Below are 18,148 nucleotides of genomic sequence, written 5' to 3' on the forward strand. Positions count from 1 at the left end.
AGGATTTGATGGCCTATTGGAGCCATACATTTGATTTATAAATACTTATGGGCTCAGGTAGCAAAAACCAGGATTAAAAAAAAGAGGTTAATGTGATAGGAGAAAATGGGGAATATCTTTCCTTGATACAATAGGTCTTGCTTATGTATGGGAAATACCTATATACCATAGCATGGTGTTATCCTGCTATTATATGTTTGTAGGAAGATTGCCTTCTATCCCTTTGACTTCTCAGTTTCTTTCTACTATTGGCATCTTGCAGGGATTTCTTTCTACTTGTTGGCATTTTGTAGGTTTTTTCTGGTTTTAAATTTCAGTGAACCTAATCCTGTAATTTATTAACTTGTAGATTTAAGTGTACAGAAATTTGTATTTGTCTAGGGATCTATCCACCATCATTTGTCAGCTTTTCAGGGCTTTAAGTGTGGGTGATTGATTGTTTGTTTGTTTGTTTATTTATTATTACTCTAGTTATATCATGGCTGAGGAAGACTATCTTAACAAGAGGCAGTCCTGTAGAGCATGAAAATGTAATGTAGACACAGGGCCTGTTCCTGTTCCCATGAAAGCCTTTGGGAGTAGGTTGCTGCCTCTAGAGGGTATATGAGTAAAATGTAGAATGCCTAGAGCTTACTAATTTACCAGATACCTACTGCCATGTAGTCAGAGACTGACGGGAAATACGAGAGTGGCCTCCATGGAGAAGTCTGGGGGAATTCACTGTGTGAGGCTGAGGCTCTTCCACCACGCTCTCAGCTGTTGAGAAGAGTGCTGGGATTCCTACTGAATTCTCTCCTCCTCCCCCCAAGGCTCTATCTTTTATCACCTGTGTGAAGCAGGTGTCTGATAAATATGAAGTCATATCCCCCACCCCTCTTTCCTTCACCTCCAGCTAAGTCTTAACTTACTCCTGGTAAAATTTTGCTTGTGTGCATAGAGCTGGAGAGCCACTCATTCCTGGAGGGATTGGGGAAGGCAGGGAGCAAAGTGACATAGGCACTACTTGCTCTTTTTTTTAGGAGCACAAGGCGGGGTAGGGACTAGAACTGAACAAGCACCATTTTCCCTTTAAGAAGAACTGCGCTATTGTGGAAACCACTTCTATTATTCCTGTTGAGGCTTTGGGGAGCAAGGCATAGTGGGTCCCTTGTGAAGAAGGAGAACTGAGAGGCCAGAGGCCTCCTTCATATCTAGTTTGGGTGGCAGCTCCAGAGGAAACTTGCAAAGAAATAGGGAGGACCAGTATTCATTATTTGGGTGATCCCAAAATTCATTAACGGGAGAGCCCCAAATCAAAGAGGGTAGCATGGAGCGAGAGCTGAGAATTCATCAGTTGAGGGAAGTATGACAAGAAGAGATTCTGCCTGTGTGTGAAGTATGCATTTTTCACAGGCTCATAATTCAGTTAAATCAAAAGTGACTTTCAGCAAAACATTCAAAGGTCCTTCTTTTCATTGAGGGATATTTACCTGCCAAATTTTAACTTTCTGATTCTAGCCATTTCAATTGTAGAATATATTGTGACTTTCTTTTAAACAACTCTTTTTATAATGGGGAAAGAGTCATTTCTGCATGTGCCTCCTACTCAAAAAAAGGCAGAACCATTTTTGTTCAAATGTTCCAAAATATTCACTTTCAGACAGAGACCAAGCCTAGAACATTTCAGCCTGAAAACTGGGATTTTTAGAACTTTGAGTGTCTTAAAACAGTGGGTGAGAATGGAAATGCTTATATAATCTTTAATAAGCAGTTGCTGCTTCTCCGAGAGAAGTGTGGCACAGAATCCCTTTTTATTATAAAAAGTGTTTTAAACTTTTGGGGATATATATTTTGAAAAAGAATATTGTAAACAGTGATGTGATATCATCTGCTTTAAACATTGTCATAATTGTATTGTTCTGAAACATGACAAGCTCATGTTCCGTTTTTTAAATTTATATAAGTACATCCATTTATTATTTTAGAAAATGGAAACCATCTGATGTTTGTTCAGTGGTTTATGTGAAAAGAATTGATCCTCTCACTTGAGCGCCTAGTGGTCAGGTGTTCATATCACAAAAGCTACCATCAGAATTGACACTTATTGGTGTCCTTTTGATGGTCAGCAGAGAAGCGAAGGATTGAATGGTCTTTTCTGCTATCTAGCTACTTACCCTTAGAGGTGACTTCCTGTCTAACCTCTCCCATAAATGGGTTGAGGCCCATTGTCGAGGCAGTGTGATGAATGCTGAAATGCTACAGAGCATGCTGTACCTGTTTGTGGGTATACAGCTCTTGAAAACCTGGCCATTCTTTTTAGAAAGTTAGGGTTGGATTCCCCAGTCTGCTGTGGGCACTTTGCACTGCATAAACTGCACAAATTGGCCCTGAAATGTCTGAAGATAGTTGGTGGAGAATTCCTTTTCCACAGGGGAACTCTCTTTGGCATAAGCATGACCTCTGTGCAGCCCTAATTTGTACAGGGGTTGGGTAGGCCTCAAACAGCTCTTAACCTGCCATGAAAATCAAGGCCTGAATATTTTAATATTTTTGCCATGTCTGGAGTATTTTCTCATTCTGTCCTTAAAATACCCCATACTACAGCTACTTTCTTTAGCTGAACTCTAGGTGAAACTCCTAATGAAGCTCATCAGTATTGCTCTTTGTTCAGCTACAGGTGTTTCTGTGAAGCGACATGAGATGCTCCTCTCTCACTCCTTTTCCAAGCGGACAGTGTACCGTATCTGTAGTACTACCAGTCTTTATCAGCTGAGGGAGCAATATATTTTACCCAGAAATTAAACCAGCGTCTCCCATGTAGCAGTGTGGACTACTAACCACGAGGCCTGTTCTTATAGATTAATATAATATTTTTATGCTTTGTTACTTGTTTCAGAATAACTCCATCAGAGCTGACATTTGAAGAACTTGCTGTACAATGATCTAAATAGCTATATGTATTCAGAGTGTGTCCACTTGGCATTAATTACAGAAGTATCAAAGAGCCAACTGTCAGTGGCCCATAATTGTGTCATGTTTTAGAGTCAAAGAAGCTATCTAGTTATGGTCTCTACATAGGGTTGCTGACCCTCCTTTGGCCGGAAGTCTCCCGGAATTGGGGTCGATCTCCCAGAGGCTACTGAACCCAATCCCAGAGAACTGAGGCTGCTAAAAGTCCAGCGCTGCAGCGGGGCTAAGGCAGCTCCTTACCTGTCCAGGCTCCGCGCGGCTCCTGCCCCAGCCCTGAGCCCTCTCTCGCACCCAAACTCCCTCTCAGAGCCTGAACCCCTTCCTGCCCCCCAAACCCCTGCCCCAGTCCTCTCCTTCACCCAAACTCCCTCCCAGAGCCTGCACTCCAACCCCCTGCCCCAGGCTCAGCCCGGAGCTCGCTCCCATACTCTGAACCCCTCGGCCCCAGCCCAGAGCCCGCACCCCAACCTCCTGCCCAAGCCAGTAAAAATGAGTGAGGGTGGGGGAGAGCGAGCAACTGAGGGAAGGGGGCTGGAGTGTGCGGGGTGGGGGGAGGGAGTCTCGGAGAAGGGGCCGGGCAGGGGCAGGGCCTTGGGGAAGGGGCGGGGCAAGGCTGTTTGGGTTTGTGTGATTAGACAGATGGCAACCCTATCTTGGCACCTGAAAGAAATGGGCAAGAAAAAGTCTGCCGTTAAGTACAATAGCCACATCCTGATTTCAGGTTAGTGCTGTTTGTTGTTGAGAACTAAAATTGCAGAAGATGATAGGAAATGTGTATGTTACAGATGTTCTCACAGTTCATGTGGTACGTGCATAAACTGTGCAATTTCAGTTTGGAATAGCTTGTTTATAAGGATACTAAAATATCCCTATAATTCTTCTGGTAATATCTGTAGCTTTCTTCTGCCCTGTGTGTGGTTCTGATTGTGTGTATGTGTGTATATATATACACATACACACACACATACCTGCAGAATATACAGTGAAGTTTTTATTTTAGTCTTTTCATTTTCTATTCAGTCCTACTCTTATATTTTAAAGGGATGACATCAATTTAAAAATCATATTTGTCTGTTTTTACTTGCTGTTACTAAGATTATTTCAACTGAAAAATGAGAAGTGGTTTTGGGTTTTTTGTTTATTTTCTGTTTGACAACAACTGCATAAAATTAGTTTCTTCTGAGGTTGTGCAGGTTTTTCAGACGCACAAAAGAGGGAGAGAAACTTTTTTTTTTTTTTTTTAAATTAAAAAATGCAATAAAACTACAGAAATCGGCTGGGGCAGTTTTACCTCAAATGATTTCTAACTCGTTTCTTATATTCATTAGCAAAAAGAAAAGGAGGACTTGTGGCACCTTAGAGACCAACAAATTTATTTGAGCATAAGCTTTCGTGAGCTACAGCTCACTTCATCGCTAGATTTCAAGTTGACATTGTCACTCACTTATTGGGAGACGTAAGGAAGGTCATTTTAAAATAATATTCACTGGTGTATTTAAACTGAGCTGCCTCTGCTACTGTTGGTCCATATTTTAGAGAAAGGCATATCAGTCTTGCCGTGCTCCACAAGGTCCTCCAAATCACCCTGCACTGCAGCACTGCTTTTATCCAAGTGAAAGCCCCTAGCATTAGTTTCAGTTATCCAAAACAGAGAATATTTGATAAATATTTGACTATACTATTAATTCACCTGATTCCAGCAGAAGCTTAATTACAAAATTGCCAATATACCATTTGAGGTGTGTATGATCTGCTAATTAGAACATGGTTATAGGCAGCCTAGGCAAGCACATAAATCTGATGCATTCATTTAGAAAGGCCGAGAGGCTAAATGGCTGAAACTTTGGGGCTACTGTGTTAGAAACCTTGGTTCTATTCCCAGTTCTGACCTTATGCGGTTTGTGCATCCAGATCTACCCTTAAAAGTTAGGTCAACATAGCTACAGTGCTTAGGGGTTTGAAAGATTCTCACCGTGAGTGCTGCAGCTATGCTGACGTAGCCTCCAGTGTAGGTGCATTTGGAGGAATGCTTCCGTTGACCTAGCTGCCATCCCTTGGAGAGATGGAATTCCTATAGCAAAGGCTCTGGCACCATAGCTGTGCTGCTGTAGCACACGTAGTGTAGACATCACCTCTCTTTTTTCATTTATAAAAGAAGTTGGGGAAATGATACTTGCCTGCTTCTTAGGGTATGTCCTCACTGCAGTATTAACTTGGGCTCTTACTTGGGTGTTATCCATAATGCCCCTCCAATCCACACACACATACAACTCTCTCCCCTGAATTTGGTGGTGCTTTGAAACTGGGCTAACTGATGGTCTAGGCTAGAATTTGGGTGCCACTTTCACTTGGGGTGGTAAGCTGCCCACCTTGCAGTGAGGACACAGGCTAAGTCACTTGAGTGCCCATAGTCCTCCAATGCCTTCCCATGATTCCCCCCCACCTCCACCCCATCCTCCCATCATACGGGAAGGACAGACAAGTTCTCCTACAATTCACTGGGAAAGTCTGACTGGCTCATCTTACTACAACACAATAAAACATGGGGTATGCCACCAGAAGTCCTAGCACACATGGGTGAGTGTAGCATAAGTGAGGACTTTGTGGCGTAGCTTCTCACACTCAGGCTGGGCTAGCCCAAGTGCTGATCACCTGAGTTAACTCTGCAGTGAAGACCAACCCTTAGTTTAGGCCTATGAGACTTAGGTCACTGTTAAGGGATGTGAAGCTCATAATAATATTAATACCTGTCAGCAAAAGAAGTGAGATTTCAATCTCCTGGCTTGTACAGTGGGGAGGCTGGTACAGGCACCACCACGAGGCTTGGGATAGTGTACAGTGCAGTTGGTATGCACATAAAATCTGGTTGGATTTTCCTGGGGATTATAAAGGCACCTCTCTGACTCCAGGTCTAAGTGTGACACTAAGCACCCCTGAATTCACACCTTGCACATTATTGTAATAATCTTTCTACAAAATATGCCTTGTGTGGGATCATTTGAAAATGAATAACTTACTGAACATTAATATTCATGTGTGATGGATGTACGCAGTGAGTATTAGGAGTTATAGGTACATGCTAGACTTACGACTAAAGTGTGTTTAAACTAGGCATGTCGGGGGAGTTAAACAGATCAATCCTAAACTTACATATAAGCAGTAAACAGGACCATCCAGACAGCATGGGGAAGAGATGACAGGAAACAGAAAATTTCAGCAAACAGACATTGGGGAAGGAAGAGCATGGAGCTTCATTCACCACCAGATTCCATCTCGTTCTCCTGATAGGCTGAATACATTTTACTCAAAAGAATCATTTCAAAGGTTTACTGGGGGTCTGAACCTCAAGTGATAAACAGTTGAATCAACTGATTGTATTATAAGAGTACAGAGATGGAGATCTTTTCTGAAAGCTAGTGACACATTGGTGATTAATATCACTATGAAATGTAGGTATCAACACAAAATGAGGAACTATGGATATTTAATAACACTATGTTTTAAAGTCTATGGCAAAACAGGGAGAAACAAGTTCCCTCTCTGCCAGGAAGAAGGTCGCTATTTACCTTCCTCCTATGTAAATTAAGCATGGTGGAATCCAAACAGTTCAAGCCCCATTTAGGTACAGGCAGCTGAGAAGCCCATAGGAAGAGACGAACAGCATGAGGCCATCCTGCCTCTTAAAGCAACATCATTGAACTTTGGAAGATATAAGCAAAGACAAAAGCTGTCTTTGGCATTGATCACAAGACAGATACAAGGGAACAGAACTCTTACAAGCTGAGAAATGTGGGCCTGTCAACCAAGGGGTGATTGAAGTCTCTGGGAACTGCATATAGATGAGGAAAAAAATCTCAAACAAAGCCTATACTTGGCTAGATTAAGTTTTAGACTTTTTAGAAGCATGTTTTGTCTTGGTTTGTTTTACTTGTAACTCTATCTTCATTCTTGGTACTTGAACTCACTTAATCCTATATATATTGTGATAATAAATTTCTTGTATTTTTGCTGTCAGCCAACTCAGTGCTGTCTTTAAAGGGAAGGGTGGATTCACCCAAGTTGAATTAATAAGCTGGTAGGTTTTGTGTCTTTAGAGGAACAAAGAAACCTGATGGTTTCTCTGAACTATCCAGGAGAGGGCCTGGACATTACAGAGCACACAGTTTGGAGAAAATTCAGAACTGGGAGTGTGTTGTGGTCACCCTGCAAGTTGTAACCCAGGTTGATGGAAGCCAGAGTGGGGCTGTAGGATGAGACACGGGCTGCTGAACCAGGGCTGTCTAGCACACAGACACTCCCGCCTACGTGCTGGTAGGTTGGCAATGAGCGTCCTAGGCTGGGAGCTATAACAACAAAGAACTGTGAGTCACACAGAGTTGCAGGGCAAGTGGTAACACAACCCCTTACTGACCTGGATTGGACCCCGAACTGCTGTCGCATTAATTCCCTGCCAAGTTTGAACTTCCTAGTCTAAAATCCTGGAGTGTTAAAACTATTCAAAAAATGGTCAAACAATTTTCATTTTGGCCAAACGACTGATTTTTCCCTAACCTCATTCTCCCAAACAGCTTAACCATTTTTGCTAAAACTTAGAGCATGGAAAATTTCAGGCAAAGAGTTAGTCTGTTATAAGCAACTGAAAACAAGACTTGTATTGGGAAGTGTAATACAGTCTTAATATAGATGTTGCTATGCACTTCATCTATAATAGTTTTTGTATTATGAAATTAGAAAGATGTTATGTTAACCAGACTTTGTATGATAATGTAGTGACTAATTTAGACGCTGCCTAGCCAGAAGGCTAAATCTACCAGCACAGCAATAGATAAGGGGGCCATGAGTGAGGTCACAGGACATCCTGTGGGAAGCTCAACTCCTTGCCATCAACTGGTGAGAAACAGGAAGCCTCTGGAATTTCTACCAGGGTGCTGTCCCTGGACTCTGTTAGAGTTTCCGCTGTTCGTTTCTGTCTCTGGCTAGTAGCTGTCCTTACATATTTGTAGCTGCTACCCCACCCTCATCCTAAACTTTCCCAAATTTCTAGGGTAAGACAAAGCTTTTTCCCTCTCTCCTTTCTCCAGTTCTTCTTGGCTGCTGCAAGGAAGAAGGGGTGGTCTATTTTCTACCTTTCCTCTTGCCTTTATTTTTTTGGATCCTGTTCTCTAATGCAGTGGTTTTCAACCTGTTGACCTGTGGACACCTGGGGGTCCGTAGACTATGCCTAAGGGGTCTGTGAAAGGTGACTATGAAAATAGTTTCAGATCTCAGAAAAGCCATTCTGTTTTTCTGATCAATCAAAAGTATGTGAATTCTCCCACCTACAGGTCAAAACCCAGAAGTATTGTTGTTACCATAGAAGCTCACAGTTACTTGCCTTTTCTCATGCTGTGTCAAATGCTGTGCTAAGCACATGCAACATTTATAGTTGAATTCTGTTCAGTCAGTTTTCAGTCTAAGACTTCTATGGTCTGCGGACCACAGGTTCAATTTCCAGAGGGGTCTGCACCTCCATTCAGAATTTTTTAGGGCCCGGCAAATGAAAAAAGGTTGAAAAGCATTGCTCTAATGAATATCTCTAGTGCATACCTTTTCTGTTAATAGCTTTGGTAAGGTGCTGCAGCAGCATGAAACTAACATAGTTTTTGACAGTTCCATTTCTGTCCACGGAGCTCCAAATAGCAATAGTGATACTGATCAGAGTCTTGCTGTTTTCACCCTATTGCTGCTTGACAGAGCTGTGAATAGCAGCAGAGGCACTGGAGCTGTCTTTCTTCAGACTCGGGAAGAGAACATTGAATCAATTTACACTGGTTCCATAGCCGCCAACTTCTGCTCGCGCTGGTGTGCTCGATCCCACTCTGCTCCCGGCCCCACCCCTTCCCCGCCTCCTCCCCTGAGCATGCCACATTCCCATTCCTCCCCCCCACCTCAGAGCGTGCTACACTGCCAAACAGCTGTTTGGTGGCAGCAAGTGCTGGGAGGTAGGCGGAGGAGCAGGGATGTGGCATGCTCAGGGGAAGAGGGGGAGCGGAGGTGAGGTGAGGGGAACTTGGCTGCCAGTGGGTGCAGAGCACCCACTGATTTTTCCCCCTGTGTGCTCCAGCCCCAGAGCACCCGCGGAGTCGGCGCCTATGATTGGTTCATGTTTGGAAAGTTATCGTTTTCTACCAAAAAGGCTAGGAACTTATTTTTTTAAATGAAAGCTGAGATTCTGTCCAGGGTGTGTGGAGTTTTCAAGTTGTATATAGGATATGTGAGAATTGTGCCAAGGATTTAACCTTTTTTTCTTGGTTTTAACTTAAACAAACTAGAGATACTCTGTTAACTGAAAAGCAACAGAGCAGCTTGTAAAGTTCCAGGATGTGTCTTGGTCCCTCCACAGGGATCTCAGTCTGTGAATTGTATACTTCAACTTGTTGAAGGACCCAGAACCCAGTTTAGTGAATTCTGGTTAACTGTAAAAAAAAAGTGAACTGCAGTTGTGCTTCTCTTTTTATGATACTTCTGTAATTTCATCAGTAGGGCAATTACTCTTTGACTGGCCTGAGACTGCTGGAAAAGAGGGTTGCATTTTTATTCCACTTTTAAACCTATATTTTCTGTCTAATCCATGTCATGATTTGTATAACCAAGCTTCAGTATGACAAGTTGTCAGCCAAAATGCGATTAAATTATTTTTTTTAGAAATATTACTCTAATCCAATCTAATCTTAATTGCAGAGCATCTGAGATATTAATGTCATGAATTTGCACAGTTGCATGTAGTTATTGCAGCACATATTCTCTTGTAACTTGGAAGCTCCGGAGACTGGGCACATTACAGTTTGTATTGCACAACTCCCACACAATGGAATGAATTAATATAATCTGTAGACGCAATCCTCCACTCTTTTTATTTACTTGGTTTTGTTTCATATTAAATTTGAGTTTAGTTTTCCATGAGATTTAAACTGGAGGATGTATGCATCACTATGTATTTTAAGAAATATTTATAAAGTGTTTAGTATGCTAGTACAATAAAGGCTATTTTATAGGTAAACCAGTACAGTGGTTCTCAATCAGGGTACGCGTACCCTTGAGGGTACGCAGAGGTCTTCCAGGGGGAACATCAACTCATCTATATTTGCCTAGTTTTACAGCAAGCTTCATAAAAAGCACTAGCAAAGTCAGTACTAACTAAAATTTCATACAATGACTTGTTTATGCTGCTCAATATACTATACACTGAAATGTAAGTACAATATTTAAATTCCAATTGATTTATTTTATAATTATATGGTATAAATGAGAACGTAAGCAATTTTTCAATAATAGTGTTCTGTGACACTTTTTTGTATTTTTATGTCTGATTTTCTAAGCAAGTAGTTTTTAAGTAAGATGAAACTTGGGGGTACGCAAGAGAAATCAGTTTCCTGAGAGAGATACAGTAGTCTGGAAAGGTTGAGAGCCACTGAACTAGTAAATCACAGTAATTTTCAGTGGTCAATTACATTAACATACTTGGGAGGTTAGGTGTTAGTAAGGATTCTCATCCATTCATTGACTACTTGTGATCTCTTTTGTGACTTGGAAGGGATTCAGGACAACAAATATTGCATTTCTTCTTCATTCCTTAATCTGTTCTTATTTGGCTGATTTTAAAATCTGTTTTGTTAAACCACAGTTCTGTTTCATAGGTAGGTTTTTGCCTTTACAAATGTGGCAGCTCGTTGAAGTTAGTTATCTATAAGGTCTTAAATTATGACTACTAGAGTCGCTATTATCTATGAATAATTTAGTACAGCATCATATTGCAGGCCATTTAGAAAACATCTGCCTGAGATTCTTTTTGAAATCAACTCGATGATATGAAAGTTCTTTGCTGCACTGATATTTTAGTGCTCCCTTTTTGTTCGGTTCTAAGGTTTTGTTAAGACTGGAATAAGGGCACAAAGGTAATGTGAGTATTTGACAATGATTAACAATAAAAATAACTAAGAAATAAACAATGTTTGGTTTTGAAAACAAACATTTGATATGTATCTCTCTTCAGTGTTAAAATGTGTTCCTTAAATTTTATTTTAAATCTTGTACTGGTTAAATGCAGTTAGCATTTATTCCAATTACCAAAACCGAAATTAACTTCTTATTTTAGAAAGCACTTTGTTTTGCTGGCATATTAATTTATTGTTTTAAATAAATTATCAGAATAGGGGAAAACAATGGCTCACAAAATGCTTGATTTCAAGAGCAAAATTTTTCTTTGCATGTATAATTTTAAGAAGGGCTTCAGTTAGTAGAAAGCATTAACACAGATACAACGGATGTAAATTCATGTAACATGAGATTTCTCAGGAGACACTGATAATGTAGTTGCTGGAGCTCCTAATACCCACTACTTTGTATATTCCTTTAGGAGGCTTGATTTTTACTATTGAATGCATGATGTTTGTTTTTCAAAAAGTGCTAAAATGATGTTTTTTTTCCCCCCTCAGCATTCTGGTTCATGAACCAGTTTGATTAGTGACAAAACCCTAACAGTAGTAAACGCTAGTATCTGGTGAGAAGCTGCTGAAGGAAGGAAGAAACATACCTGCATTAGAAATATGACAAGGGAAGAACAAACATGTTAGAGCATACAAATCTCTTAGTGGTGGAGACAACAGCAAGAGAAAATAAATAAGCAGATTAAAAACCTTAAACAAAGTATTTTCTCCAAATGGTTATGTTTGGAAACATTTCCGAAATTCTGGAAAGCTGTAATCTGACACAGTGATCTCATAGTTTTGCTATGTGGCTGACTACTTCAGAAACACCTTAGATGCTAAAGATAACAAGTACCTAGGAACACCCATTTGGATTTTAAGATTGTCATGAAGTAAGCTTTAAGGGAGTGTCTAAATTAAATAAATAAATCACTGCAAGTAAGGGAACCTGAAAATAGAAAATAAAACTCCTGACTTTGTGCTTTGTTCATATCCAGAAGGCCTGAAACTTGGTTTTGAGAGAGGAAGTGATTGTTTTTCCACACACAGTTTAAAACTTTTCTTTGTTTTTATTAACATCTGTTTAATTCTAAATGAAGAAATAAATACCTAGAAGAAAAGGTCCGTCTTTTAAAGATTAACAAATGATCTAAGTGCTGTTAAAGCCAAAACACACACTTGACACCTCCAGCCCCCCCCTTCCCCCCAAAAAAAAGAGAGATAAGATTTGGCGTTCCTGATATTTCTCAGGTTAGAAACAAATGCAGGAAAAATATATTTTGAGGGAGGAGTTAGTTATTAGACAAACAAGTGAGCCAGTATTTCATGAATAAATTACAGGTAACATAAAGATTGTTATTGTAACATCTAATGGTAATATTCACGTGAACAGAATTTTATTAGAGTATAGTGAACTGTAAGGTTATCTACCGGTATAGTTACATAAACTTGCTAGTTCCCTGATTTTTAATAGCTAGATAATTTAAACTGTAAAATTATTTTCTAATGTTTATTACTGTAGCAACATTACCTTTTTATTAATTTTTTATTCATTTATTAATTTATTTCTGTCTAGAATAGATTTTGAACAAAACCAGTTAAGTATATTGTAGTGGTATTTGGTAGTTCTGGAAGTGGTGTTTGCCTTTCTGAATAGAATAGCTCAGAGGGGTCTGTTGGAGGTGGGCAGGGAAAATTCTTGCCAACTATCGTGCTTGGGTTTGCATACCCATTTCCAAGGACCCTGAGCCCTTGTCTATGCTACAAGTTTAGGTCGAATTTAGCAGCGTTGGATCGATTTAACCCTGCACCCGTCCACACGACGAAGCCATTTTTGTCGACTTAAAGGGCTCTTAAAATTGATTTCTGTATTCCTCCCTGACGAGGAGATTAGAGCTGAAATCGACATCGTTGGGTTGAATTTGGGATAGTGTGGATGCAATTCAATGGTATTGGACTCCAGGAGCTATCCCAGAGGGCTCCACCGCTCTGGACAGCACTTTCAACTCAGATGCACTAGCCAGGTAGACAGGAAAAGCACCGGGAACTTTTGAATTTCATTTCCTGTTTGGCCAGCATGGTAAGCTCATCAGCAGAGGTGACCATGCAGTCCCAGAATCGCAAAAGAGCTCCAGCGTGGACCGAACGGGCGGTACTGGATCTGATCGCTGTATGGGGAAATGAATCGTGCTATCAGAACTCCGTTCCAAAGACAAAATGCCAATATATTTGAAAAAATCTCCAAGGGCATGATGGACCTAGGCTATAACAGGGACCCACAGCAGTGCCGTGTGAAAATTAAGGTGCTCAAGCAAACCTACCAAAAAACCAAACAGGCAAATGGCCGCTCCGTGTCAGAGCCCCAGACATGCCACTTTTATGATGAGCTGCGTGCAATTCTAGGGGGTGCCCCTACCACTACCCTACCCCTGTCCGTGGACACCTGCAAGGGGGGAGTCTCACACAACAGGGATGAGGAGGAGGAGGATAGTGCACAATAGGCAAGCGGAAAAACCGTTCTCCCCGACAGTCAGGAACTGTTTATCACCCTGGACCCAATAACCCCACAACCCTCTCAAGGCGGGCTCCTGGACCATGAAGCCGGAGAAGGTACCTCTGGTGAGTGTACCTTTGTAAATATAATACATGGTTTAAAAGCAGGCGTGTTTAATGATTAATTTGCCTTGAAGACTTGGGATGCGTTTGCAGCCAGCACAGCTACTGGAAAAGTCTGTTAATGTGTCTGGGGATGGAGCGGAAATCCTCCAGGGACCTTATTAAGGGGACAGTCAGAGGTGGCTATTCCTGCTGAGCTGTTTGCCTGTGGCTGAAAAGAAATCATCCCCGCTTTTAGCCATGCGGTGGGGGGTGGGGGGGCAGGCGTTCACGCTGAGCTGTTCGCGTTTGGCTGGCAGGGAATCTTCCTTGATACTAGTCACGTGGTGGGAGGAGGGGTGAAGCGATCATCCCAGAGAATTGGGTGGGGGGCGGGGTTTAGTTGGGTTTGTGCTGCACGTTAACCCGAAAACTGCAGCCTCGCCTTTTAAATGGCCAACCCAACGGGTGCTTGGTATGGGAAAGAAGGGCATTGCTGTTTGAAACCATTCCCACATGTTATGAAGGGTGAAGAATCTGAAAGACTGTGGCTTACCATGGCTGCCTGCAAGTCGAATTCTGTTGCCTGGTCCTGCGTGTGTGATCTCTCACACCAAACCGACAGGCCCTCAATATAAGAGGCAAAATGTGACCTTGTACCGAAAGCACATGTGCTATGTAATGTTAGCACTTGGTTCACCATGGAAGGGTCTACCCGTTGTTCTCTAAAATGTCTTTTTAAATACAACTCTCCCTTTTTTACCTCCTGCAGCTGCAAATGTTTCAACACTCTCCCTATCATCTCTGTCCCAGAGGCTAGCACAGATATAAAGGTGAAAAAAACACACTCGCGATGAAATGTTCTCTGAGCTCATGCAGTCTTCCTGCACTGAAAAAGCTCAAAAGAATGCATGGAGGCAAACAATGGCAGAGTCCAGGAAAGCAGAAAATGAACATGAGGACAGGAGGGACGAGCAAGAGGAGAGGTGGCGGCAGCATGATGAGAGGAAGCAGGATGCAACGCTGAGGCTACTGGGGGATCAAACTGATTATGCTCTGGCGTCTGGTGGAGCTGCAGGAAAAGCAGCAGGAGCACAGACTGCCGCTGCAGCCCCTGTGTAACCACCCACCCTCCTCCCCAAGTTCCATAGCCTCCTCACCCAGACGCCCAAGAACGCGGGGGAGACGGGGGCGGTGCTCCGAGCACCCAACCACTCCACCCCAGAGGACTGCCCAAGTAACAGAAGGCTGGCATTCAATAAATTTTGAAGTGCAGTGTGGCTTTGTCCTTCCCTCTTCCCCTCATCCACCACCCCACCCGGTGCTTCCCTCCTCCGCCACCTCTCCCGGGCTACCTTGACAGTTATCCCCCTATTTGTGTGATGAATTAATTAAAAATGCATGATTTTGAAACAACAACTACTCTATTAACTCTGCAAGCAATAATCAAAGTGGGGAGGGCGGTTGGCATACAGGGAAGTAGAGTGAACCAAGGGGGCGGGTTTTCATCAAGGAGAAACAAACAGAACTGTCATATTGTAGCCTGGCCAGTCATGAAACTGGTTTTCAAAGCTTCTCTGATGCGCAGTGCGCCCTGCTGTGCTCTTCTAGTTGCCCTGGTGTCTGGCTGCGCGTAATCAGCGGCCAAGTGATTTTGCCTCAACCTCCCACCCCACCATAAATGTCTCCCCCTTACTCTCACAGATATTGTGGAGCACACAGGAAGCAGCAATAACAATGGGAATATTGGTTTCACTGAGGTCTAACCGAGTAAGTAAACTGCACCAGTGCACTTTTAAACGTCCAAATGCACATTCTACCACTATTCTGCACTTGCTCAGCCTATAATTGAACAGCTCCTTATTACTGTCCAGGGTGCCTGTGCATGGCTTCATGAGCCATGGCATTAAGGGGTAGTCTGGGTTCCCAAGGATAACTATAGGCATTTCAATATCCCCAACAGTTATTTTCTGGTCTGGGAAGTAAGTCCCTTGCTGCAGCCGTTCCCACAGACCAGAGTTCTTAAAGATGTGAGTGTCATGTACCTTTCTCGGCCATCCCACACTGATGTCAGTGAAACGTCCCTTGTGATCCACCAGTACTTGCAGCACCATTGAAAAGTACCCCTTGCGGTTTATGTATTGGCTGCCAAGGTGATCCAGTCCCAAGATAGGGGTATACATTCCATCTATCACCCCACCACCAGTTAGGGAATCCCATTGCAGCAAAGCCATCGACTATGACTTGAACATTTCCCAGAGTCACTACCCTTGATAGCAGCAGCTCAGTGATTGCGTTGGCTACTTGGATCACAGCTGCCCCAGCAGTAGATTTGCCCACTCCAAATTGATTCCCAACTGACCAGTAGCTGTCTGGCATTGCAGGCTTCCAGAGGGCTATTGCTAATCGCTTGTGAACTGTGAGGGTTGCTCTCATCGTGGTATTCTTGCACCTCAGGACAGGGGAAAGCAAGTCACAGAGTTCCATGAAAATGCCCTTACGCATGTGAAAGTTTCGCAGCCACTGGGAATCATCCCAGACCTGCAACACTATGCGGTCCCACCAGTCTGGGCTTGTTTCCTGGGTCCAGAATCAGCATTCCACGGCATGAGCCTGCCCCATTGCCACCAGGATGTCCAAATTGCCGGGGCCCATACTTTGAGAGAAGTCCGTGTCCATGTCCTCATCACTCTCATCACTGCGCTGCCATCGCCTCCTCGCCTGCTTTTGCAGGTTCTGGTTCTGCACATACTGCAGGATAATGCGCGAGGTGTTTACAATGCTCATAACTGCCGCAGTGATCTGAGCGGGCTCCATGCTTGTCATGGTATGCCGTCTTCAGGAGAGCAGAGTTGCAGTGGAAGCGATGGCTGACGATGGATGCCACAAGAATAGATGTTTATAGAGAACGACCAGAGGAGCCGTGAGGTGGATTCAGGAGAGCAGAGTTGCAGCAGAAGCGGTGAGGACGACTGTAGTACTGGCACATTTCCCGAGGAAGAACACACGTACCTGGGAGCCCATGACAGACATCATGGAGAAATTCGCTATTGAGACAATAGCAGCAGAGCAGAGTTGCAGCGGAAGCGGTGGATGATGATGGTTAGCAGTCCTACTGCACCATCTGCTGAAAGCAGTATGGCGTCCGCACGGAAAAAAGGCGTGAAACGATTGTCTGCCATTGCTTTCATGGAGGGAGAGGCGAGTGACGACATGTACCCAAAACCACCCGCAACAATGTTTCTGCCCTGTCAGGCATTGGGAGCTTAACCCAGAATTCCAATGAGTGGCGGAGACTGCGGGAACTGTGGGATAGCTACCCACGTGCACTGCTCTGTAAGTCGATGCTAGCCACGGTAGTGAGGATGCACTCCGCCAACTTAATGCTCTTAGTGTGGACATACGCAATTGACTGTATAAAATTGATTTCTGAAAATCGACTTCTGTAATGTGACCTAATTTCATAGTGTACACATACCCTGAGTCCTGGCCAATGTCGTGGTGCAGCTGGTAGAGAGATTTTAAAAACAGGTTGACTTCCTGCCAATAGCTGCTGCTGCAGGGAATAAATGGGAGGATTGGGGTTGCCTGTGCTTTCTCTTCTTCCTGCCTGAGCTGTTCTGCCTTCCAAGTGCTCTGAAAGTAGGGCTGTAGGGGAGTAGATACACCAGGATAGGTGGCCATAAAGACCACAGAAACCACGCTAGCCCCTGCAATCAGTGAGGGGGAAGGGTAGCCGCCCAAGTCTTCCCTCGTCCCAGTGCTTGGAGGGAGAGAGATTGACCACACAAGACAGAAGAGAGACCTATGCTGGGTGGTGAATATGCAATACATATGGACATTGAAGAACCGTGAGGGGAGATTTGAGGATGCATCTGGGAATGGAGATGTACAGAGGGGGGCCACAAAGAATGAGACCACAGTGCACAGTCAATCCGTGAAACTTGTTGCTAGTGGATGTTGTGATGGCCAAAATTACAACTGCTGTAAAAAAAAGAATTAGATAAGTTCATGGTTTGTCAGTGGCTAGTAGCCAAGATGGTTAGGGATGTGACCCCATGCTCTGGGGGACCCTGAGCCTCTGACTGCTAGATGCTGGGACTGAATGACAGGGAATGGATCACTTGATGATTGCCCTGTTCTGTTCATTCCTTTTGAAACATCTGGCATTGGCCACTGTTGGATGACAGATTTGGGGCTAGATGGACCATTGATCTAACCCAGTATGGTCATTCTTATGTTCTTATGTCCTTATGATGAAGAACACCCTCAATCTTCAACTGGCATGAGTGAGAGAAGAAGGGAGAAGGCTGGAGGGGACTGCTACAGCAGTCCTAACACCCCACATCCCAGTAGAGAGTAAGTGTAGGAGATTCCCCTGAGTATTCAGGGGAATGAGCCTGTGGTCCTTCCTGGAAAACACTGGGCTGCCTCCACCTATAAAGGCAGGAGCGGGCAGAAAGGGGGTGACTTTAAGATTGAGGGAAGAGTTCAAATGGGAGGAGTAGAAAAAAGGAAGTGTAATAGCCATGGGGCTAACAAAAAGGCAGAAAGGAAGAGTCATAGGAGGGACAAGAGCAAGACATGGAGACAGAGGTGACGTAGATTGAGCTCTGTGGTGTGCAGAGGAAGCAACCTTT

The 18,148-nt window shown here is 43.3% G+C and overlaps 1 protein-coding gene across 9 annotated transcripts in view; it reads left to right on the top strand.

Moving 5' to 3' along the window:
- Positions 1–18,148, top strand: part of VPS54 (VPS54 subunit of GARP complex) — an 85,145-nt gene that overhangs the window by 2,240 nt on the left and 64,757 nt on the right. Inside the window, exon 2 of one of the 9 annotated variants that reach the window (XM_043512037.1) lies at positions 1,640–1,712. The exons of 7 other annotated variants lie outside the window; for them this stretch is intronic. The gene's annotated coding sequence lies outside the window, so the exon portion shown is untranslated. Of the gene's footprint in view, positions 1–1,639; positions 1,713–17,770; positions 17,868–18,148 lie in introns of all 9 variants that reach the window. One more of the 9 variants, XM_043512036.1, reaches the window with a different exon arrangement.

This window comes from Dermochelys coriacea, chromosome 3 (assembly GCF_009764565.3).
Source record: "Dermochelys coriacea isolate rDerCor1 chromosome 3, rDerCor1.pri.v4, whole genome shotgun sequence".
NCBI classification, from domain to species: Eukaryota; Metazoa; Chordata; order Testudines; family Dermochelyidae; genus Dermochelys; species Dermochelys coriacea.